Below are 24,534 nucleotides of genomic sequence, written 5' to 3' on the forward strand. Positions count from 1 at the left end.
TTATACAGCTCTGTCTTTTGCTGCTGCAAACATTATATTAGATGCTGGTAGCCAAATAAAGTCTATAGAGGGAAAACTATCTCTATCTTTTTTTGTCTCTCAATTTCATTTGTGTCTGCTGGCCGATGGCATACATAGTTGATTATATCTATAGTTCTTCTAGTGCAGGAAGGTATAAAATGGCAGGTGGTGTTATCGTTGATGTGGAAAGTGTTTCATGATTGGTTATAGTACTAGCTCTTCCATTCTTAATAGAAAGATATTTCCTGCTTTGGCTTGACCCATCTCCAGTTTTACCTGCCATCAATTTAATCTAAAAAAGATAGCTAATGAATCCAGAATTAAAAGTTTCCATAAACATTCTCATAAAAGGGATTTTATCACAGTTTTCATTTTGATATATTTATTAAATATTCTATTACATCACTATAAGAAAAATATAATCTTGTCAAAGCTCAGAGCTGTGCATTATTGGGGAAAATCCTAATAAGTATTCACTTCTTGCAGGTACCAGCCTTCCTATAAAGTGCCACAAGACCGAGCCTCACTCTCCTAAAGAGACAGAAAATAACACTCAGTGGGCAACAATTCCATTTCTGGAATCCCTATAGGTGTCATAAGTTATTACCTTTCACACAAAAACAACATAGAGGGAAGAAGTTTCCAATTAAACTTACCAGGGAAGGTTTCTGCTGGAAAGGATTCCAGGAGTATCATCCAATCCCTTTCTATGTCTTCAAGAATGGTTCCATACAAACTATTCCCTGCAGAAGAGAACATTTTCTATTGTAAACATCTATAAAGAGCAGACAGGTCCACATTTTCCCAGTACAATCAGAAAAGTATATTCACGATTTTTCTGTATTACTACAGGACAAAAATCTAGATAGATTAAATTATAACATATTATAAGATTTTCATGGATGGTATTTTCTTATCCCATAAAAAGGAAATCTATTTTGTCTCTCCATTAATAGGTAAAATTAAAGGTAATGAAATGTATGTGACCAACAGCCAAAACTATACATGAGTTAACCCAAATATATCATTGCTTTAGAGCCACATTTCTATGCCATATACTGTATTTGGCTTGGTTGGGTACAGAAAATAGAAAAATTCAATAGCAGTGTAGATAAATGGTTATTTCCCTTTGTGATTTTGGAGACTGTTTCACCCCCAGATCTCCTTCTTTTTGCCTCGTGGGCTGAGCTGCCACCCATATCTTAATTTCAACCCATTTCTTGCATAAAACTAAAGGCTGCCTGGAGGAATCTTATTAAGAAGTTATGGGCCAGGAGTAGAGGCCATTTATTAATGTTATAAAGAACAGCTTCACTCAGCTCATGCCACCTCTCCCTTAAAAAATTTTGTTCACCAGAGTTTTGACAAGTATCGAGTCTGTGTTCTGAAGTATTTTCAAAAGTGAGATAAGGGCAAAACTCAGGTTTGCAATATTTGGACTAGCAAACAGAGCCTGCCACATAGTAGATAGTAAGTGTTAGCTAGTAAATAAATCATTAAAGGAATGAATACATGCATGATGATTGGAGAGTTGTACTCTTTTATCCTTAAACACTAGTTTTTCCAGTGTTCTGGGTGATTAACTATTTTGGCTGCCATTTGCTTATGGCCTCAGACTGGGTGAGAAAGTCAGACCCTTTGATTGCACCTTATTTGAGGAATGAAATGAATTACAGGTAGTTCTTCTTTGCAAAGTTCAAGCCGGCTGCTTTTGCAGAATTTGGATGTGGGTAATATAAATTGATTCTGACTGACTGATCTGGTTTCATTAAGACTGTAGTTTTACACCAGCTTTAAATATGCTAAAAGAGAGACACGTGGGACATAATGGTTGAGCCATGGCTAAAACATGCCTAAGAAACTAAACCATTTTCCCTTGAAAGAAAGACCTGGCAATGTCTATTTCAAAGACAAAGATTTTTAGAGTGGATTTGACAAATTCATTTTTGTTTACAAGAAACATAAATGTTCTACATTAAAACCCAGAAAAGGCATACCATGTAAACACTAACCCAAAGAAACTGGAACAGCTACATTAATATCTGAACAGATAGACTTAAGGAAACATTAATATTGATAAAGTGGGTTATCATATAATGGTAAAATTTCCATTCAGCAGAAAGATACAATAATTTTACACCTATGAGAGAGAGCTTCGAAATATACAAAGACAAAAACAGATCTACAAAGAGAGATGGACAAAGTCACAAATCATTGTGGGAGATTTTTACACACATTTCTGAGTAATTGAACAATTAAGCAAAGTAAGCAGCAAGAATATAAATGAGTCACAAAGCAAATTATAAAAATATAGGTGTGTAGATATGCACCCACATACATACGCTTATATAGAATACTGAATACTTCTATCTACTTATCTCTCTACCTGTATAGAAAAAGACTAATAAATTCATAAAAAATGAATGTGAATGAATTCAATAAATAAAAAGATTAATACATTCAACCATATTTTTATATGTGGGTTTATAATATTATTCTCAAGTAAACAGGAAACATTTACAATTAGCCTTAACAAATTTTAAAATATTACTACCATACAAAATGATTCTCCGAATATGTTTTAACTAATGTAAAATATAATACTGTAAACATAAGCTAGTAAATCTCTACATTATGTGGAGATTGTAAGGAATCACAAAATTTGGAAAAAAATATTTTTTTTTTTTTTTTTTTTTAAAGGAAAGACAGAGAGAAGGAAGGAAGGATAGAAGGAAGGAAGGAAGGAAGAAAGGGAAACAACTTTAAACATTTTCTTGTATTTTGTTTTTCCGTTTTTTGTTACATGGGCTGGGGCCGGGAATCGAACCGAGGTCCTCCGGCATAGCAGGCAAGCACTTTGCCCGCTGAGCCACCGCGGCCCGCCCGGAAAAAAATATTTTTAAACAGTTATGACATTTACATGAGAATAACTTGGTGGATGTGGGAAAATAGCATTTAAAGAGAAGTCTTTCTTGTTGGCCACTCCTTACCCGCTGTTGATTTTCTCTGTTCTCAGCTACCTCTTATATGTGCCCAGGTCTCTAGGCGCAATGAGTAACTTAGTATTTATCAAATGTATAATACTTTGTTTCCTCTATTCCTTTCCCTTTTTCCTTACACAGAGAACTCTTCTTCCAGGAAGCCTTCTTTGACCATTTCTAGCTGAGTATTTGAAACCTTTGTGCTCCTAAGACCACTTTTGCATTATCTGTCCTCTTCTATAGGAAGGTAAGTTCCTCGGGGTTAGGTGTCACGAGTTTTCTCTGTTATCCCAAGCATCTAGCCCAGTGCTCCTACACAGTGCCTGATGTAAAAGGACCACCACGTGTGAATGAAGGAAGAGAGTCACCTATAATCATAAGTATTAATATTTCTTCTTGTTTCCTTTTCAGCTCAAGTGTGAATGGCCAGGTTCCACAAATAGCATGCTGCAGTAGGATATCTAGAGAGTCAGGGTCTGGGACAAGGAAAAAGGAAGGGAACTTCTGAACAGATGCCAGATGGTCAAAGGAAACAGACCACACTTCAGCTAAGCATGGTTTAAAACTAGAGGTTCTCTCTGTCTTGGGGATATTGAAGACATCCAAGGATGCCCCTTTTTATTTTCAGGATAGATACATGTTTAACAATTGGCTCTCTGAAGAAAGGAAGAGTCCTGCTATGTAGCATTTGCTCATGTTGTAAATACTTCCACCGTGGCTCATTTTAAGCTAACAATGTGATGTCAACTAGCTTGTGAAATTCCTAAGAATCTGAAAATTAGCCGTTGCCAGCTGGTACAAACTGGCTCCAGCCCACGACTGGACATAAATAATGTATGGATGAAAGTCAACTTACTTGTCTGATGTTTGTATAATGCCTTTCAACTCACAGTATTTTGTACAGATTTTCTGATAGGGCATTATTGTTTGCGCTTCAAAATAAGGAAGTGAAGACTCAGAGAGATTAGTGGCTTAGGATACCAGAAGGATGGTTTTTTGGCTGCCCGTTATTAAAAAAAAAAAAACAAAAAACAAAAAAAAACCTTGCTTAAACCGATTTTAAAGCAAGGAATTGACTATCTTCCATAACAGGAAGATTGGAGAAGGGCAGGTTCCAGAAGTATTGATGTGACTTCAGCATCCTGCTCTTTCCCTCTCTCGCCTCTGATATCCCCGCTACTGACCGGATTTGCAGCCTGAATTTTCAGGTGGGTCCATGCAGCCCGGCAAGACTTGACAATACTGAGTGTGAGAGACAGTTTGCTGCTGGACCCATGATTTAGGGTCAAGGGACCTTCCCCAGCTACTCTCCCTATGGATTGCCCTCGTTTCTCACTGGTTCAACTGTATTCCACGCCCCTGGCCAGAAGGAACACCGTGAGCAGGAGGGTGGGGCCTCTTGCCTCGCCTTGACTGAATGGGATATAAGCCCAGTACTGAACGTTGGCCACCATCCTCTGAGATCCCTGGGGGTAAAAGAGAGATCCAAACCCATGTGGGGCTCTCTTAGGAGGGAAAAGGCGGCAAATGCATTCTGGATAAGCAAGGGACAGTGTCACTACACTTGTCAAAGTTACAGTCCTGTTGGTGGTAAAATATGGAATCAAACTTGATAAGATAAAAATCATGATTTCCCACTTTGAATTTCTGTAACATTTTTTGAATGCGATTATCCATGCCCATTTACTAGCAGCATTGTGTGAATTTCCTACTACATTTCAAGTCCTAGGTAGAAGTGTGTGTGTATGTGTTTGTGTGTGCAGGCATGTGTATTTCTTGTACAAGCATATATCTACATCTATATTTATATATTCTGCATTATTGGGAGACAACATCATTCCTTTTACCTTTTACCCTCCCACATGCTTTACATGGAAAAGGAATATATGCCCAATATATATATTTTTCATTGATTAAAAAAGAAAACTAATTTTTCTAGACTTCCATTTCACCACGGCTCAACTATATATCTGAAGAGTTTCTAACATTATTCCCCATTCAACAGAGACACACTTTAAAAGTTGGAGTCCTAAATGAGATTTTTTTTCTGAAAATTATTGTAAGCAATGGAAAATAAGAAGTTACAGCCCCAAATATCTTGCAACTGTAACTACAGTGTTCAGTGGTTACTATAATGTACAGTGGGGAAGACTTATAGTTGCCATGGGAACCATAAATTTGATTTTCTGTGGGTTTGTGCATGCAAAGTCTCAACTATAGTACTGCCTCCACATATTGTCTTTTTCATTTGTTATATATGTTAAGTTGGGTTCAAAGGAAAAGGGCAGAAGTGTTGGCTGTGCTCTTCGTAGATGTCCTGAATATCTCAGCAGTATCTGAGTTAATTTAGAAAGCACATAGACAGCTTACTTTTGATCTTACTTTGATGTAACAGATTGAGGTAAGCTTACCCTAGTCACAAAATAAAAAAAAAATGTTCTCTCCATATATATTCACCTTTTGATCTGCTCACTTTGAAGCTGTTCCTGTGAGATGGTGATGTTCCATGTCGATGGAAGGCGATGCCGTCTTACCAGTGCTTTGCTAGTTCTCTTTTGTTTTCTAATAATTCCTTTATACACTCTTTCTGGGTAAACTCTCTGGTGGCTGCAGTCTTTTAATAGAACGAAACTTTTTTTATTTCCTAAAATAGAATGCTTTAACTAATACCCAAGGGGCAGACACCATAGTTCTCTCAACTAAACTTAGTCTTCCATTGTTCATTTTGCTTTCTATGTGCTATTTAGAATGTTGCGGACTCATATCTATGTGATTTTAATGAAGAGAAAGGTTGAATTCCTATGGCTATAAGGTCCTGATAAACTCCAGATTTAGTCTTTGCTCTCTATTATATTGAGTTTAACTTGCGTAGCAGGGAATGTTAGCCTTCCCATTAACTATACAGGCATACAAAATGCCCCAAATGTATTTGGTGACAGAGGATCAGAGAATTACTTTCATCTGTCGTTCTCTTGTGTGGTCACAAGCATTTCCCACGCCAGTGCTTTGGAAGTTAACAGCCACAGTCAATAGTTAGCTGCTGCTTCCACATCTTATGCTATATGTGAGGAATGTTCACAATCGTTAGCCTGATGAATTTGGACAACATGCCATGTTTCCCTGAAGGCTTCACTTTGCCACAATTTTCCACTTCCTTAATGTAGAGAGAAAAAAATCTAAATTTTCCCACTCTTAACAGAGCTCCAAAATTGTAAATTAAAAATCTTTGCTAGACTCAAGGTAATTTTTAATGAATTGTCATTATGAACTTAGAAAAGGATATGGTAGTTACAACGAGGCCAATTTCAATCAGGAATTGTCATGCAGTGTGATGAACTGCACTATAACTGAATCAAACTTCATGGATGGGATGGCGTATTTAACAAACTTTCATTGTGCAACAAATGCTGAGATGACTCACCACCCTGAAACCTATAAGCGACAAGGGTGATATTCATTGAATCAACATGACTACAGGAAGAATTGGTAATGTCAATTGTTTCCAAGCTGCATGTGTCATATAATTTATGAAAGCCTAGTACTCGTGTCAAGTTTAAATTACTCAGTGTAATACAAAGAACTGAGGAAAGAAGATAGGATAAATTTTTAAAAATCTATTACTGTATTTATTAACTAGATTACTCAGTAAACATTTATTGATTAACCTTTAGAAAGCTAGTTCCCATAGGAGTAGCAAATATCTTGAATGTTTAATTTAGGGTATATCTGTCAGTGCAATAGTAAATTATAGTGGCACATGAGTACTGACCTTGAGGGGCAGCCTTGCTTAAGTTTATGCATCAAAAGATGACATGTAAAAAAAGGTTACGTAGTAGACTGAATTGATGTGGATGGGACCATGTCCCACTAGCAAACAGATACAAATCCCGGATAAAATATAATAATAATAATGGTGATAAAAAGGCAAAATTTACTACATGCCAACAATTCTTTAATCCTCATAGAATTCTATGATGAAAACAACAAGGAGATATCACTGCACCCTGATTAGAATGCCTAAAATCCAAAAGCCAGCAAAACACCAACTGCCTATGAGAATGCAGAGCAACAGAAATTCTCATTTGTTGCTGGTGGGAATGCAAAATGGTACAAATATTTTGGAAGACAGCTTGGCAGTTTCTTACAAAGCTAAACATAACCCAACAGTGTGATCCAGTGGTCATGCTCCTGGGTATTGACCCAACTGATCTGAAAACTTGTCCACACAAAAACCCACATGTGAAAATTTATACCAGCTTTATTCATAATTATCCAAAATTTGTAGTAACAAAGATGTCTTTCAGCAAGTGAATGATAGACAAAAACTGTCACACATCCATAAAATAGAAAACTATTTAGCAATAAGGAATGAGGTATCAAGCCATGAAAAGATACAGATATATTTTAAATGCATACTGCCAAGTAAAAGAAACCAGTTTGAAAACATTACAGACTATCTGACTCCAATGACACGATAATCAAGGAAAAACAAAACTACTGAGAGGAAAAAGCACACTAGCGGTTGTCATGGATTTGGGGAAGAAAGTAGGTTGAAGAGATAAAACACAGGATTTTTTTTTTCATTATTTTATTTTATTGTTTTGTATTTCAACATATTGGATTTTTTAAAAACAGTTTTAGGTTTGCAGAATTTTGTGATGTTAGTATAGAGTATTTCCACTCACTTTCCTCTATTATAAATATTTTGCATTAGAATGGTATATTTGTCACACCTCATGGACTAATATTGATACATTATGATGAATGAAATCCGTAGTTTATTTGAATTTCCGTACTTTTTACTTAACAGCTATCTCCTGGTCCAGGACCTCATCCAGGATTCCACATTACACTGAGCCAGCCCGTCTCCTTAGGCTCCACTGGATGGACAGTTTTTCTGAGATTCGTTTTTGATGACCTTGATAGGTTTGTGGAGTGCTTAGGTATTTCAGGAAATCCAAATAAAACAATGGATGTAAGTTAATAAAACATATCCATATTGGTTCACTAGTTGTAACAATTTCACCATACCAATGTAAGATGTTAACATTAGGGGAAACTGGGGGCAAGGTATATGGAAACTCTATACAATTACTGTAACTTTTCTATATATTTAAAACAGTTCTTGAAAGTTTATTTTTAAAAAATCTACAATGAAAATTTTTAAGCATGGAAATATTACATAATTCATTCAGGATATCACAGCAAGTAAATAGCAAGGACAGAATTTGAGCTTAAGAATAAATATTCAACATCTCTGGTTTAACCACACTCTGTGTAATAATTTCCATGCTAAAAAGAAAGAGAAATTATCGGTTGCTGGGAACAAAGGACACTAAAGCCAATAGAGAAGATAAGTGGACTTGACCCCTCATTGTCCCTCTGATGTTTCAGTCCTAAAGGCTTTGGGCTGGAGTTCAGTGAAGAGACATGACGTGACCTTGTGTGAGTCTGGCAGAAAGGCAGAGATCCCCACCCAAAGTCCCAAGATTTGAGGAGCTGCCTTGTCTACGAAAGGGGAATTAGAAAAACCCAGACTTCCTGTCTAGGGATGCTATGCAAAGCTTGACCTTGGCTTGGGGAAGTATCTCACTGATGTAAGAATTCCATCAGAGTATTAGGTGACACGCCTCTCTGACTGAGATCCTGGGTTGCCCAAAGACCTTGCCATGCAGGAAACCCTGGTTCGATTCCAGACCATGCACACCCATCCCCCAACATAAGGTGTGCAGTTGCTTCAGTGGTAGAATACTCACCTGAGCTGCCCAGAGTTTCCAAATTTTAGTTCCAATCCATGAGTTTCTGCTAATTCAGTAGTTCTCTCATAAGAAAAGCAAAATGCCACCGTTCTTCTCTTGTAAGATGGATCCTATGAGAATGGCCCTGAAGGCATAGTCGCCTGCCTTGGAAGGCTGGTCCACTTACATCTGAGGGAGGGCTGCACATCGAGACAGACACAGAGTGATGTGGTGATAGGAAGGCATTTTCACTGCTTCTTCAGCCAGCGAAACTCTCCTGCGGAGTTCGTTGAGACCCTTCATCAGAATTGCCAGCTTCACAGCCTGCCCTATGGGTTTTGGATTCTTGCATTCCCACGGCTGTGTAAGCCACATTTACAAATCTCATATTTACAGTTACCTCCTGTTGGTTCTGTTTCTCTAGAGAACCCTGACTAATACAGTCAACTAGAGAGATTTTTTACATCTTTTCTTACCTGGCCCCACTCTCAGGTTATTCTCTCTGCATTGGTTTGCAGACAAGGTTTGGGGGATGAAAAGTTTTACCTCCTCAATTTAAATGTAAAGATACTCAGAGCCAGAGAACCAGATGATCAGTTTAATGTTGCACAGTTTCTGAGCGGTAGGCTCTGCAAGAAAATGGCAAGCCCCTGATTTATTAAGGGTTAATGACTGTACACTTAATGCTTTCTAGCTCACAATATATCTTTTTAAAGGCCCAGGTGCATTCTGGAAGGGGAAGACATTTTCAACCCAGCCACCATCCACACTATGCCATTGGAATAAAGACATAAAGATCAAGGTCTCTGAGCGAAATGTTTCTCAGGAGAAGAGGGATGCACAGTTCTCCAACAGCTGTCTTCAAAGAAGTCCTCTTCTTTTCAACCTCAAATGAGGCATCCTTGGCAATGTAGATTGGATTGAGGATCTCAAACCCAGCTTTTGGTCACCTCCTTTACAAGACTGCCCCCCACCCTTTAGACTATGGTAGTATGGGCATAAGCTTGTGTACCTGGATTTCAAGGCTTCAGAAAGACTCCCATTGTAACATCGTGTTCACACTCGTGACCTACATGACACCTTAACGAGAATTTATAATAAGAGAAGTTTTGTTTTTTTTGTTTTGTTTTGTTTTGTTTTATATATTTTTTTGTATTTTTTTATTTTTATTTTTTTCTCTATATTATCATTTTATTTCTTTTTCTGTTGTCTTGCTATTTCTTTTTCTAAATCGATGCAAATGTACTAAGAAATGATGATCATACATCTATGTGATGATATTAAGAATTACTGATTGCATATGTAGAATGGAATGATTTCTAAATGTTGTGTTAGTTAATTTTTTTTAATTAATAAAAAGAAAAGTACAAATCAGTTTGCCTTTAGGAAGGAAAGTTTGCCTTTAGAAATCCTGTCACCTCTTGGGCTGGTTTGAAAGGATTTATGTACCCTAGAAAAACCATGTTTCAATCCTCATCAATCTTGTGAAAGCAATAGTTTCTTCTAATCCCTGTTCAGCACTGTAGGTTGGAAACTCAATTAGATTATCTGCACAGAGATGTGACTCAATCAATTGTGGGTATAAAACTTGATTAGATGCAGATGTGACTCCGCCCATTCTACGTGGGTCTTGACTAGTTTACTGGAATCTATAAAAGAGGAGACAGTTTGGAGAGGGTTTCTTTTTGAGAATGAGGAGGATGCCGCAGAACACAACAGAATGACAAGAGACCACCGAGTCCACCAGTGACCTTTGGAGATGAAGAAAGAAAATGCCTCCCGGGGAGCTTCATGAAACAAGAGGCCTGGAGAGAAAGCTAGCAGATGTCGCCATGTTCACCATGTACCTTTCCATTTGAGAGAAAAACCCTGAATATAATCGGCCTTCTGGAAACAAGGTATCTTTCCCTAGATGCCTTAGATTGGACATTTCTGTAGACTTGTTTTAATTTGGACAATTTCACAGCCTTAGAACTATAAACTAACAATTTATTAAATTCCCCTTTTTAAAAGTCATTCCGTTTCTGGTGCATTGCATTCTGGCAGCTAGAATGCAAATTAGAACACCTCCTTTCACAGCTAAATTTCTTGGAAGTTGCCTAAGATTTCTGGGTTTGCAATAACAAAGTACTACATATTAAGCAGCTTAAAACAGCAGAAATTTATTGTCAAGGAGACCAGAAGTCCAAATCAGAGTGTAGGCAGAGCCACACTTCCTCTGAAGTCAGTAGGCTCTGGCGGCAAGTTTCTGGCTGTTCATGGCCCACATCCATCCCTGCCTCTCTGTGTCCAAACTTTCTCTGCTTCTAAAGAAGGAGTTGTACTGGATTAGGGCCTATCCCATTCCATAGCCTCATCTTAGCTCATAATGACTTCAGAGATGGTATGTCCAAACAGGATCACATGCATGCAATCAAGGTTGGAACTGAGCCTATCTTTTTGGAAGACAGAATTCAATGTGTCCTTTACTCACTCATCAATTTATGGCAGTCTTTTCTCCACCTGCAGTGGACGTTTTGTTTCCCATTCAGCATTAGTCCCTCACACCTACAGGACTACTCTGGTGCTCACCCTCCTGCCATGTAAAACCACAAACCCAGGCTCATGTGGTATGCATTTTGTTCATATTTTCTTCTGATTTTTTTTCTAGTTTCTAGCTCTAATTTTCTCTTTAAATTTGAGCCGTTTACTCCTCTAGTCTTAGGATCACCTCCCAAAATCTCCTCTTTTATTTCACACCCTCTTCCTACTCACAAATGGAAGGAAAATAACAGCCACATCACAACTAGCTTCGATAATGCAGTTAAGTCCCTTTTGTTGTCACTCTGCTTCAATGTTTACTTACTGCCCTCCTTTCCCAAAGTTAACGCTTAACAGAAGCACCACGTTCACTTACTCCTTTCTCTATTGCAGTGGTTTTCAAACCCGAGGACAATGGAATTTCAGGAAGAGTCTAATCCACCCACTGTCAGGCTGTGCCCCGACCCACTGGCTCGGACTCTGGTGGGGAGATAAGGTGCCACAGGGGGACGGGCTCTGTGGGTGATGGTGAGGGGGCCTGCCTGGAGAAGCATTACTCTATTGCAAGCTGTCCATCTCCTTCTTTTAAATCTTGTGCCAACTTTTCTTACAGACCTGTACCTCACCTCAATATTCACCTCTGCATCTAATTTTTCTCAACAGTCAAAGAGTCAATATACAAGATTTTAGTTGACACAGTTTTCCAAATCGTGATACAGTTTCATGAATCATGCTTGCCACTTATTCACCTAAGAGAGGAATTGTGAAGCATGCTATGTTAATATTTATAAAGCATTTGGAGTCTTGAATACAAAAAGTACATTATGAAATATTGATGACCCATCTGTTCCACAACCCACTGTTTAGTCTAGAAATTTTCCTCTTCTGTGATCTAAGACAGTATTATTTCTGAAGAGATGAGCTTTCCTTATAATATAAATATATATTTTACATGTGTTTATGTAATATATAAATAAATATATATGCTAGAATTTTTATGTCAATTTCCTTATACATTTCCCTAGCCTGTTACCATAAAACATAGAATTTGAGATACTCTCGGTGTGAAAACTAACCCAACTAACTAGAACAGACAGAACTATTCCAAACTCATTCCAGAAAGAGATTAGCTATCTTTTTAAAGCAGCATTTTGTTACAATAAGAAAACATTTCTTCCCATGCATTAAAAATGTCCTAAAGTGCCCCATTAGGCAGAGATGCCACTTTGTAGTAGACAGGCTGAGTTTTTCAGGTAATGGGCATAGAGGAAGTAATTTATGAAAGAAGGCAAAACATTATGTCGGTGTTTCCAAAATAAACACTGGTGTTACAGGTTATAGAAAAGTATTAAACATTAAACATAGAAGCACCACATTCATTTACTCCTTTCTCTATTGCAGCAGTTTGCAAACCCATAGACAATGGAAAATCACAGGAAGAGTCTGTTTAATCCACACAGTGTCAGGCTGTGCCTTGACCCCCCGGCTCCGACTCTGGTGGAGAGATGAGGTGCCATAGAGGGACAGACTCCGTGGGTGATGGTGAGTGTGAGTGTGCTCTCAAAAGTGCAGCCAGAAAAATGTTAATGTTTCACTAATTGTTAATGAGGGTAATGAGGAAGAGGGATTCCATAAGTAAGTAAATTGTGGGAAAGAGGAGATTAAACAGAAGAAAAACAAGTTTGGAAAGCAGAAGACTAATTACAATGAAATGATATTCTTTGCAGCACCTATAATAAAGGATCACATGCATTGTAAACCCCTAAAAGGAGGTAAAATATGTAGCATCAACTGCCCATGTTGCCTCAATTTAAAGCTGCATAGTCACTTAAATTTACATGGGAATAATAGAAAATTTGAGAGCAGCAATAGATGAGAGAGAATTGAGAAGAATTGCTGGTAGTGTACTTGTAGTATCATGGGGCTATCATCTGCCTATTATTCTGTTTCTATTTAATATCTGACCAACTACCAAAGAGTAAATGATACCCATGATCAAACAATGAAGGGGATACTCACATATGCTCTGAAATGTATTATTGCACCTGTGCCAGACTGAAGCTGTTTTGTACCCCAGAAAAGCCGTATCCATTTTCCTGATCCAATTATGTGGGGACAGGCATTTTTCTTTTAATCCTGATTCAGTACTGTGGAGCAAAAACTTTGGTTGGATTGTTTCCATGCAGATGTGACACACCCAGTTGCGGGTGTGTGATCTTTTCATTAGATGGAGATGTGACTCCACCCATTCCATTTGGGTCTTGATTAGTTTACTAGAATCCTTTAAAAGAGGAAACATTTTGGAGAAAGCTCACAGCTGACAGCAATGCAGACATTTGAAGATGCTCAGAGTGCCTACAGAGAAAGTAGGTGCCTAGACACAGATGTTTGGAGATGCAAAGGGCCCAGCAGACATCGCCATGCCTCCCCATGAGATGCACAGCAAGCCAGAGCCCCAGGCTGTGTCTTACAGGAGCTAAGTGAAGGCCCACAGATGCTTAAAGAGGAAACCACTGGCATCAGAAGCTCAAAGCAATGGAACCAAGAACAAGGATCAGCAAATGCCAACCAGGTGCCTTCCCATGTGACACTCATCAGCCTTTCTTAAGTCAAGGTATATCTCTCTGGACTTCTTAGTTTGGATGTTGTTATGGCCTAAGAACTGTAAAACTGAAACTTAATAAATTTCCTTCTTAAAAGCCATACCATTTCTGACATAGTGCATTCTGATTGCATTAACAAATTAAAACAGCACCCTTCCCCCAAATTGTTGTCTCAGAGCACATCTCCCACAAGATGTGCCTTGGATAAAGGAAGTTTGGAAAACCCTGCTTGCGGCCCTACCACTAGCTGATACAAAGACTTTGTTTAGAAAAATATTTTGTTCAGAGTTTAGAAAAATGCTTCTTCTTCCTCAGGACATTTTACTGCCATCTGCCAGAAAAAGAAAAAAGAAAGCTGCAATGACCACACTCTTCAATGACTATGACATGAGTGGTACTCCTGGAGTTGCTCAAAGCAACCTTTCCAGCCAGAAAATGCAGCCCCAACTGCATCTGAAAACTGGGCCATTCAGTTGGTTTTTCACAGGAAAGAATGATGTCACAAAGTCTAAAGCCTATCAAGAGAAGATCAAGAGTTCAAATATTTGAAGAGGCCATGAATGACGAGGACTGAACACTCTCAATCCCTTCAACCTCACAGAGGTCAATTGGGGCCTTTGTGATGAGAGTTCCTACAGTAATGGTGAACAGACACCAAATTTCAATGGTTTGAGGAATGAATGACAACTGGGATGTCAGAGTCAGCCAGTATAAATGGAGTGGATTCTCCTGGGTCTAAGAAATCCTTCTATAAAGACACCCATTTCCTTCTGTTTAATCTCCTCTTTCCCACAATTTATTTACTTATGAAATTCCTCTTCCTTATTACCTTCATTAACAATTAGTGAAACATTAACATTTTTCTGGCTGTACTTTCAAAAACACACTCATTCAGAGATCAGACTTCTGAGAATTTAAAGCACTGGCAAAGTAACACACTTAGAAGATTAGTTGAAACTCTTCAACTCTGAGTATTATTAAAACATAGTGGATGAGCAAAGATAGTACATTATGTGGTATAAATGTTAGCTTAACCAAGTTAAGAGAGAAGGGATCTCACTGGCTAAAAAGGAATATAGAAGTAATTCTCCTTTCGGGGAAGGCTGAGACAGGCAGGGAAAATGGTAGGGATAAGAAAGGCAAATGTAAAGAAATAACAGAAGGGAATTTGGGGAGAAGTGGTAAGGGGAAGAAGATGGAAAGGCAAAACAAAGAGCAAAGATTGTGGGCTATAGAAGTGACAGTGATTAGAAGAGGAAAAGGGATGTTAAGCTGTTGCCAGTAGTGGCAAGAAATGGCAGGAGAGGAAGAGAATACTATCTATAAAATAAAAATGCAAACAAACTAATGAAAGCAATCCACGATCACAACTCTATCAGAGCTGCAAATAGCACTACTGAACCCAGTCTTCCCCATGAGCTTCCCTGCACTGCATTGGGTTTATGTGGGCATGACCTTGACCAAATCCTGGTTTGCCATTGAGTGTCCTGGCTTTACCAATGGGAGTCCTGCCTCCTGGAAAAGCACACAATACCAGGCAAACCAAGATGGTTTGGTTACCTGGGTTAATACTTCTGCAAAATAGCAGTACAGTCTGCAGATACTCTATAAAGCATCCTCTTGGTGGTGCTGGGTTTATCAGTTTCACACCAAACACCTGCCTACTACTTAAGGCATTCCACAACCTACATTTACAGCAAGTGAAAGTTCTTCCTTTTCAGCAGCCTGTGAAGGAGTTACCATTGCATTTGAACTTATGTCCATTGAAAGGTTAAGTTTGTTTCTGTGCACCATTGAACTGGGTAATGTGTTTTGGGGAAAAGTAAATAAAAATGGTTAAATCAAAAGTTTCTATGATCATAAAATCTTTACCTTCAATTATCCATATGAAAGAGTAACTTTCCTGATGATGTTGCATAAAAAGAACAATTCCATGAATACATAATGCACAAAAGTATTGAAGCACTTTCTAGCTCATCTTTCTACTTATGTTTTAAGACTAAATATGAGCATTGAATCACATTCTGTGATAACTGAGTAATTCAAACTTTGGGGAGATGGCCCATAAATATGCTAAGTCAAAGGAAGAAGTTAGGCTCCGCTGACAACATGCCACAGGTAACCTATTACAGGGAATCCACTTCTCTGTGTCCTAGACCAAAAAACAAATTTGTGTGTGCAATCTGAGTGTGTTCTGCCATGCTTAAAAGCAGTGAGGAGAAAAGCGCACCTTGGGTAGGAGTTCTCTGATTCGTTTCTTGGTTCACTGGTCACAAAGCACAAAAACTATGGTCTCTCTCTCTCTCTAAGGAATGACACTGACAGATTGCCTCATTGCTGATATCCAATCTTGTGTTACAAGTTAACGGAGAAACCTCAGTCTGGGAAACAACCAGTGGCTACAAATTCCTACTTTTTTGCCTCATCATCAAACACTGATAGGGAAAGCCCAGTGGTAGGTGAACAATAGCCATAGAATAGCAGCTGAGCCATTCTCAGTTTCCAGAAGTTAAGTTTGGGACATTTCTGCACAGAAAGAGCATGGTGCATGTGAGAAAGCAACAAAACCCATTGGGACCTCATGAATCCTTGTATTTCCCAGCCAGCCACTCATTTACCACTACTTTCTGTTCTACTTTTGTCTTTCTTGGGCATTCTCCCAGTGACTTACCTGGAGGGAAAATTCTAAGACAATGGGAAAAATATTATCTATTTGGGTAGTTCTACTACTTAGATATCAACTTTCAGTGAAACCCTAGGTAACACACTCCTGACTTTTCACGTAAAAAAAAAAATGTGCCATTTAATGTTTTTTTATGGAGATGAAATGTGATGGCACTTAGTACATTCACAATATTGTGCAACCACGAACTCAATTTCCAAAACATTCTCATTCCCCCCACATGAGACCCACTACCCATTAGGCATTTGCTCCCCAAGACTCTCTCTCCTTAACCCCTGGCAACCAGCAATCAGCATTCACTCTGTGGGTGTACTTATTCTGGACATTTCATGGGATACATAACCTTTTCTGTCTGACCTCCTTCACTTAGCATGATGTTTTCAAAGTTCAACCACATTGTAGCATTTATCACTACTTCATTCTGTTTTATGGCTGCTTAATATTCTATTGTATTTGTATATCACATTTTATTTACCTATTCATCCATTCATTGGTGAACATTTGGGCTGTTTCCATCTTTTGGCTGCTGCCAATAGTGCTGTTATAAACACTCATGTTTTGCTGGGTCATATGGTGAATCTACGTTTAACTTATGGAGGAATCACCAAGCTTTTTTTTAATAGTTTTTAATTTAAAGTATATTATAAAATATACTATGAATAATATTTTATTATTAATTATAAAATAGCTCATTCCAAAAAAAATTAGAAAATTAGATAATCTCCAAAATAATAAAGATAAAAGTATAAACCATCCACAACCCAACCACACATAAATAACCACAGCTTCCTATAACACAGGCTCAGTAATCTTCTTTTACATACATTGTGTCTTTTCCAGATTAGGCAATTGCTACAGCTTTATATAACATTTAGAGAAATGAGCAAAATAATAAAGAGAAAATAAAATCGCCACAACCCTATCACCCAGAGATAATAATTCTTAGCAATTTGTTTATATTATCCTAGTCCTACTCACTCTTTAATTCTATAAAATTAAAATTTTATTACTCAGTTTTTTGTTATCATCTCCTTTTGTTTATCAAAACATTAGATAGTTTAGTCTTCTTTAGGATATTTGGCTATATTCAAGACTATAATAGGCATTGTCTATATTATTACCTTTGTGAAATAGTCTCAATTTATTCCAGGTTGCCAAAAAATATTGCCAGCACTAGTGCAAATAGTGGTTTTCAATATTGCTCATAATTTTTAGTATTCTATCTTTCCATTAGCATTTCTTGATAGCATATTTAGACTGTAATCCAGGAGGGAGCACCATGAGAGGCTAACGGGAGTGTTAAGAACTGGGGAAAGGAGTGGGTGGCATGGAAGGACGTGGACAGCCTGGGTGAAAAGGGAATGCTGAGAGTAGGTCCTGGGGAGAGAGGAATCTAATGCCAATGGCCGAAACCAGATCTTCCATTAAAAATGTTAGCTATGTTTTAAAGGCAGAAAAGAGGATTATTTTTCATTTCTCTTATCCTTCTCAAAACAATTTCTTCTTAGCACATTCCTTAACATCTTGCACAAGGACAGGTGCCAGCTGTTGCTTCTGGTCTTCTCAAAAGACATCTAGCAGAGGGGACGGTGTGATCAGATATGTGTTTTGGAAAGAACCCTCTGTCAGAAGTGTGGCAAATGGTAACGCAGAATACTAAGACTTTGGATTGGTTAGGTAATAGTAGGTACGGAATCAACTAGGCAGAGAAAATGAAGATGCAGAATGGCTTGAGTGACATTTAAGAAGTTGAAAGTTGGTAACTGGAGACTAACTAGATGTGCATAAAGAGGGATAGAGTGAAGGATACCAACAGGTTTATGGCTTCAGGTGCTAGAGGGATGGTTGTATTGTTAATCAACATGAGAAGAAAAATATTTTTGTTCTAGGGGATAGAGGTGGTGAGATATCCTGGATTTAATTTTAGATCAGATGGCTTCGGAAATATTTATTTGGCCCAAAGAAGGAGGTTAGAAGTAGTTAAAGTTGTGGGAATCGCTAGTATATAAATGGCAATTGAAACCATATGGTAGATGAGCTAACTAGGGAGTTACAGAAAAGGGCTGAGGATAGAATCCTGGGGATGATGCATAGAAAGATCCAAGAAGATCACGGGGACTTGGAGAAGGATGGGAAAGAATGATGTCACAAAGTCTAAAGCCTATCAAGAGAAGATCAAGAGTGCAAATATTTAAAGAGGCCATGAATGATGAGGACTGAACACTCTCAATCCCTTCAACCTCACAGAGGTCAGTTGGGACCTTTGTGATGAGAGTTCCTACAGTAATGGTGAACAGACACCAAATTTCAAAGGTTTGAGGAATGAGTGACAATTGGGATGTGAGAGTCAGCCAATATAAAACTCCTTTTTAAGAATTTTAGCTGTTAAAAGAAGAGAGCCAGGGTTTCAGCTTAAAAGGATTTTATGAATGATGACATATATTTTTCAAGTTGTGAGACATGTTTATAGGCTAAAGAGAAGAAGCCAGAGGCAATGGAGAATAGAGATACCAGAAGTACAATGCATAATTGATGGGCCAAACAAGGACTGAAAGGAGATAGAATAAAGCAATGTTTTCCAGAGCATGATTAGATATTGCAGTTCATCTTGGGCAGGTGGAAAAAAAATTCTCTGAGATAAGACAGAAGGTGGTGAGAATGGATCAAATAAATCTATTTGGAAGTGAGAATACAGGGATATGGCAAATTGAGGGAATTCATAGCCTCCATTTTCTCTGTAAGATATTAGCTGAGGATAGAGTATTTAAGTGAAGATTGAGTAACACACTCGTATAAGAGATGGGAAAGGTCTTGGTTGATATTAATAATAATAAATACTGTACATGGCTAGAGATTAACCATTTTAATTTGAAAAGAAATCTAAGAAGGATTCTAAGAGAAGATAAAGTGACAATTGTTTTCAGTTTTAGCATGTCTCATTGACTTACATTTGATATTTTCTCATGCTTTTAGAAAGGAAATTCAACACATACAATACATATAATATAGTAACAGTGGCTGGAGATGCACATTTATCTTTTCAAGCATAACTTTCATGGAGATTCCACAAAATCATTAGTTTAATAAATACCATTTCTATAGGTATATTCTCCTTTCCCAACATTCCTGGTGATAGTTGCGGGACATTCAAATCTCTGATAGAAATAACTGCAAGCTGTGAAATTAAGGTTCATCACAGCAGCCAGTCCCTTCACTTATCCTTTTGACACAGTGTGAATCCCACCTTCATCTCCAATGAGGGCATACGTTTCTCTGCCAATGTGACTGAGGTTGCGGTGAAGCCCTGGCATGATGTAATGTTTACGTTCCTACACAGAGGCTTCACTTGAGATTTAGAGTGTCAGCATACACTATTGGAAGGAACATGGGGCCAGGTTTATCATGTAGTGGTTTTCATGATAATGGAGCAGCTACTCCACATTCTGGTATGAGAATGACCTGGGATAGGAATATACTTTAGTCAGGAAAAGGGTATTTTTAATAACAGGGGCTCAAAAATACAGATGATGCTGGTCACAGGATCTCAAAATTCAAGTGAGAAGAATGTGTCTTCCAAGCAATGGATCCATGTTCTAGAAACACTTAGGATTAAGGCAAAAAATTAGCAGTGGTTGATGCACAGCACCAGCTCTATAGAGACCCCAGAGCAGCAAGTTGGAGTAGGTCATATTTGTCCTTAGTTTCCACAATTGCATAAATGCTTTGTGCCCCGCATGGAGGCAGGTGGCTATTGCCCTCAGATCCATTGTGACATTCAACACTTACACTGTTGGTAAGCTCAGAGTGGTGGTGCCTCCTGAGGCCTCATCTGATCTCTTCTACCAGCAAGAAGAAATGGTTTCCTTGGGCTGGACATGGCATTCAATGGTCCTAGAACTTGCACAATATCTCACCTTGCTGTGAAATCATTGAGTCCTCCTTTACCAACTCTGTAATCACAAAGCTAAGTGTGTGCAGGTTGCTGAAATTGAGTTCTGGCTACATATAACATCCATGAGGAAGCTAGAATGGTGAAAATGTGGTAGGTGTATCCCAAAGAAGACATTCAGAGTTACACAAAGGTCTTTCACTTCAGAGAAATGGAAGTAACATCCATGTTCTGTCCCTAACACATACTGACCCTATGTAGAGTTTGGCAGAGTCAAATTATGCCACTTGAATTATGTAGCAAGGATTATAAATGTCGTGTGCTACATGTGGCTCCTGTCCTTGGAGCTGGTAGTATGCCATGTAGGCTACATTCTGGTGAGTGGGGCTGCCAGACTACTGTTTGGGAGTAGCTACTATCAATCAGCTTCCTGGGAAACTCTGGATGAGTGCATGTATTAGTTAGGGTTCTCTAGAGAAACAGAATCAACAGGGAACACTTGCAAATATAAAATTTATAAAAGTGTCTCACGTGACCACGGGAACGCAGAGTCCAAAATCTGCAGGGCTGGCTGTGAAGCCGACGACTCTGATGGAGGGTCTGGATGAACTCCACAGGAGAGGCTCGCCAGTCGAAGCAGGAATAGAGCCTGTCTCTTCTGAATCCTCCTTAAAAGGCTTCCCATGATTAGGTTAAGCATCATTCAAATCAGAAGACACTCCCCTCTGGCTGATTACAAATGGAATCAGCTGTGGATGCAGCTGACGTGATCATGGTCTAGTTCTATGAAACATCCTCATTGCAACAGGCACGCCAGCGCTTGCCCAACCAGAGAAACAGGTACCACAACTTGGCCAAGTCGACACATGTCCCTGACCATGACAGTGCACTAGTAACTTGGGTTTCTCCTGGCCATCACCACTTCTTTTCCCAGCAACACGTTTCCCTGGAGGTGGCTTCTATGCCATCCTGATTATGTGAGCAGGAGATGGTAGAGAAAACCCACAAACGTGAGCCTCAGGTATAACAGTAATTCTCCTTATCTGTGGGGAAAACGGGGGCTTGGGAAACGCTTGGAGGAGATGTCTTGAACCTAAAGTTGTGGGTGCCAGTTTCTCTCTCTCAGGTGGAAGTGTTTCTTCTCTTCCCATCTACCTCCCCTTCTGGCATTGTCTTCCCTGCCTGTCCCCCCTCCAACCCTCTGCCCTGGAGAACCGCAGCAGAGCCTGGTAGGACTTGAGGGTTATGATCCATAGCCAAGACCTGCAGCCTCTAAGGAACTCCAGAGAGTGAAACCTGCGCTGCTCCCCTCTCATCAACGGAGAACTTCTGTTCCACAGCTTCTGCACCCCAGTAGCATTCCCCAGGCTTGCATCCACCACTCCTGCATGCTGGAAGGAGTCCCATGTCCCCAGTTCCTGGACTGTGCAGACTCCATGCTGACTCTAAGCATCATTTCCTCACAAATTGGTGCTAAGCCAAGCTGCCCTTTTGCAGGCTACATTTGGACTCTTTCAGGTTAAAATCTTCCCTGGGGAAGGGTAAGTGTCTTGATTTAAATGATCTCCTGCTGGGTCACAGGCCAAATAGCAGTGAGTAAAAGTAAGTAAGAGCTGGTGATTAGTGTTAAAAAGACTTTTCTACTACTCCGCTCCATCGGGTTTGAAAGGATTTGACAGCTCTCTCCCTACAATAATCTGCAACACATGTGAATCAGCCATGAGTGGTCAGTCACAGACAGGGTTGATTTTGTTTCACTGAATCAAATGTCCCCTCCAAGAGTAAGGGCCTTGAAAATGCAGAAAAGTAAACATCTAAAAAGTAACTGTTTCGGTCCATGATTCTTCCGCATATACTCAAATAGAGTAGTTGGGTCTGAACAGCCTCCCGCAAGGTGAAGGAAAGTCATTTAAGATTCCCAGTGGAAACATGGACACATGAAAAACAAACAAAACAAGCAAAACCTTCTCAGCTCCTAGAAGGCAGGGGCAAGATCGAAATTAAGAAAGAAGAACATAATGACTTGGCATTTCAGATCCCAAGTCCTAGAACAGGGACGCACGCATAACTTCTCTCTCGCAGAATGCAAGGCTGACAGCTGTCTGTGCTCTTTTCCTCAGAGGGGCTGTGGGCTTATTTAAAACAGGCAGATTGTATCTCACTCTTAAGAAACACATCGTACTAAAAGCGTTCACAAATTTCAGGGGTTACTCACCCTTCTATTTACCAGGTATTTCTTCCTCAAAGCTTCTAAGTCAACTTGATTCCCAATTAAAGCCTGGTCTGAGGTTGGTCTGGAGGACAGACTTCCTGGAGAACGGCCAGAAAACATGAGTTGCCTTACTTGGAAACAGTGTGTCTTTGGGAACTTCTACAAAAATGGAAAAACTGAGTAAAGCCAGGGTATTCATTATAAATAAAATGGAGAGTGATATAAGTGCAATCCTGCGTTTTACTTTACCCACAAAGTAGATGCTTTAATAAACAAAAAGGTATTAGTCAGCTTTTACTAAGGCCAGCTACCGCTGAGGTTTCATAATTCTCTTCATGTCTTTAGAGAGATAAATTGGAAAAAAAAATTTGCTAAAGAGACCACCGTGACTTTTTAAAAATGTTACTTCAACACACTAATTTCTAAGCTTTTAAAAGCTATTGACACAACTAATAAAAAGTCCCACGGATATTATACCTTCTAAGATTTTCAGATAGATTCCTCAGACAAATGTCTCCTAAAGTATTAAAAACCACCCAAGGTGGAATGTTTCTAGTCCTACATAAAGGCTGGCACATTTCTAGAAGGTTTCTGTCATAAAGCATAGCATACTCCTAGGAGAGGTTATTTAAAGAGTTCTACAGCACTGGGTCTTAATTAGATAAATAATAACATGAGTTTTCTAACACAGGACATACTCAAGGCCAAGTACTTGCTATTATAAGTTTTAAAAACTTTTCTATTTATACAGTCCTAAAGCATGAGACCAAATAACTGATCCTTTAGAATATTTATGTCAGTTAACCCTTAGTTAGCTGAGTTCCTCTTATCTCTGGACATGAGAGCTAAGATAATTCTGTTGGTACTGCTAATGCAAGGAGCTCTGATTAGTTCCATGGACATGTAGATTTACTTCTCTACAAAAATTCTACTTTAGCAAAAGTCTTGCTCGAGGCAAAAGTAGGGAAGAGAAAGGGGCAGATTGTTACTTGAAATGAGGTCAGAAGTGATGTAAGCGAAATGAACTCTAGGTAAAGTGTATGTTTCTGGCTCTCCCCACTTTCTCTCCCTGGATGATGTGATTTGGGAATGCCGAGTCCCCAGCCACAGTTCCTGCATTTAAAGTCTTAGCGGTGTCCCAAATGCTGAAAGGAAAAAGCAACACACACTAATAGGTACGTTTTCCCAGAATAGACCTTCTGGTGCTTTTCTTTAGTTAGTAGATGCTAAGCCAGGGTGAGGTGCTGCTAATAATTCAGCATATGTGCTCTTAATAGAGAAAGAGTGTTTTTCTGTATTAAGTTTGAGTGATCTCACTGCATAGTGCCTGGGCTGTCCTTGGACTTTGCACCTGCACACAGTATTCAAAGCTGAGCATTTCTGCCCCAGGCACACACAGTGTTTCCATGTGTTAAAATTGCCTCCAGTGGCTCAAAATAAATATAGTCCCTAAAACACAAAAAGGAAATAAGGGTGTGTGAGGCAGTTTGCCCTTGAATAGTTTGTGAAAGGACTTTAAGGAATACGAGAGATTGATTTTTAAGATGGCAGATACTTACTCACGTGACGATGGGGTCCCAAGCCCAAAGTTAGCAAGTAGAAAGGGGGGTGAGGGGACTAAACCTTACAAGCATCACATCAAATGATAAGCAATTGCCATTTTTGCAGGTTAAAACCAGTAGGATATTGGCAATTTCATGAGATTCAAACCATTATAAAATTACATGGGTTACATACTATAGTTTTCCAGATTAGACCTAAGTTGGGAAAATCTCAAGAAACCCCAGTGATGAAGTCAGGAGAGGTGATCAGATGGTTGGCAGTGGCACTTGAGGGTAGAGGACCTCAAGCAAGTTCAATAAGGTTTCTGCTCCATGAATGGTGGGA

General features: G+C 39.0%; 1 long non-coding RNA gene across 1 annotated transcript; it reads right to left on the minus strand.

Annotated features, from left to right (window-relative positions):
• Positions 1–668: 668 nt before the first annotated feature.
• Positions 669–22,747, minus strand: LOC143661747 (uncharacterized). Its single transcript, XR_013164798.1, has 3 exons — positions 22,651–22,747; positions 8,759–8,940; positions 669–764 (listed from the first exon to the last, which is right to left on the minus strand). It is a non-coding gene; the product is annotated as an uncharacterized LOC143661747 (long non-coding RNA).
• Positions 22,748–24,534: the final 1,787 nt, after the last annotated feature.

This window comes from Tamandua tetradactyla, chromosome 17, assembly GCF_023851605.1.
Source record: "Tamandua tetradactyla isolate mTamTet1 chromosome 17, mTamTet1.pri, whole genome shotgun sequence".
Taxonomy (NCBI): Eukaryota; Metazoa; Chordata; class Mammalia; order Pilosa; family Myrmecophagidae; genus Tamandua; species Tamandua tetradactyla.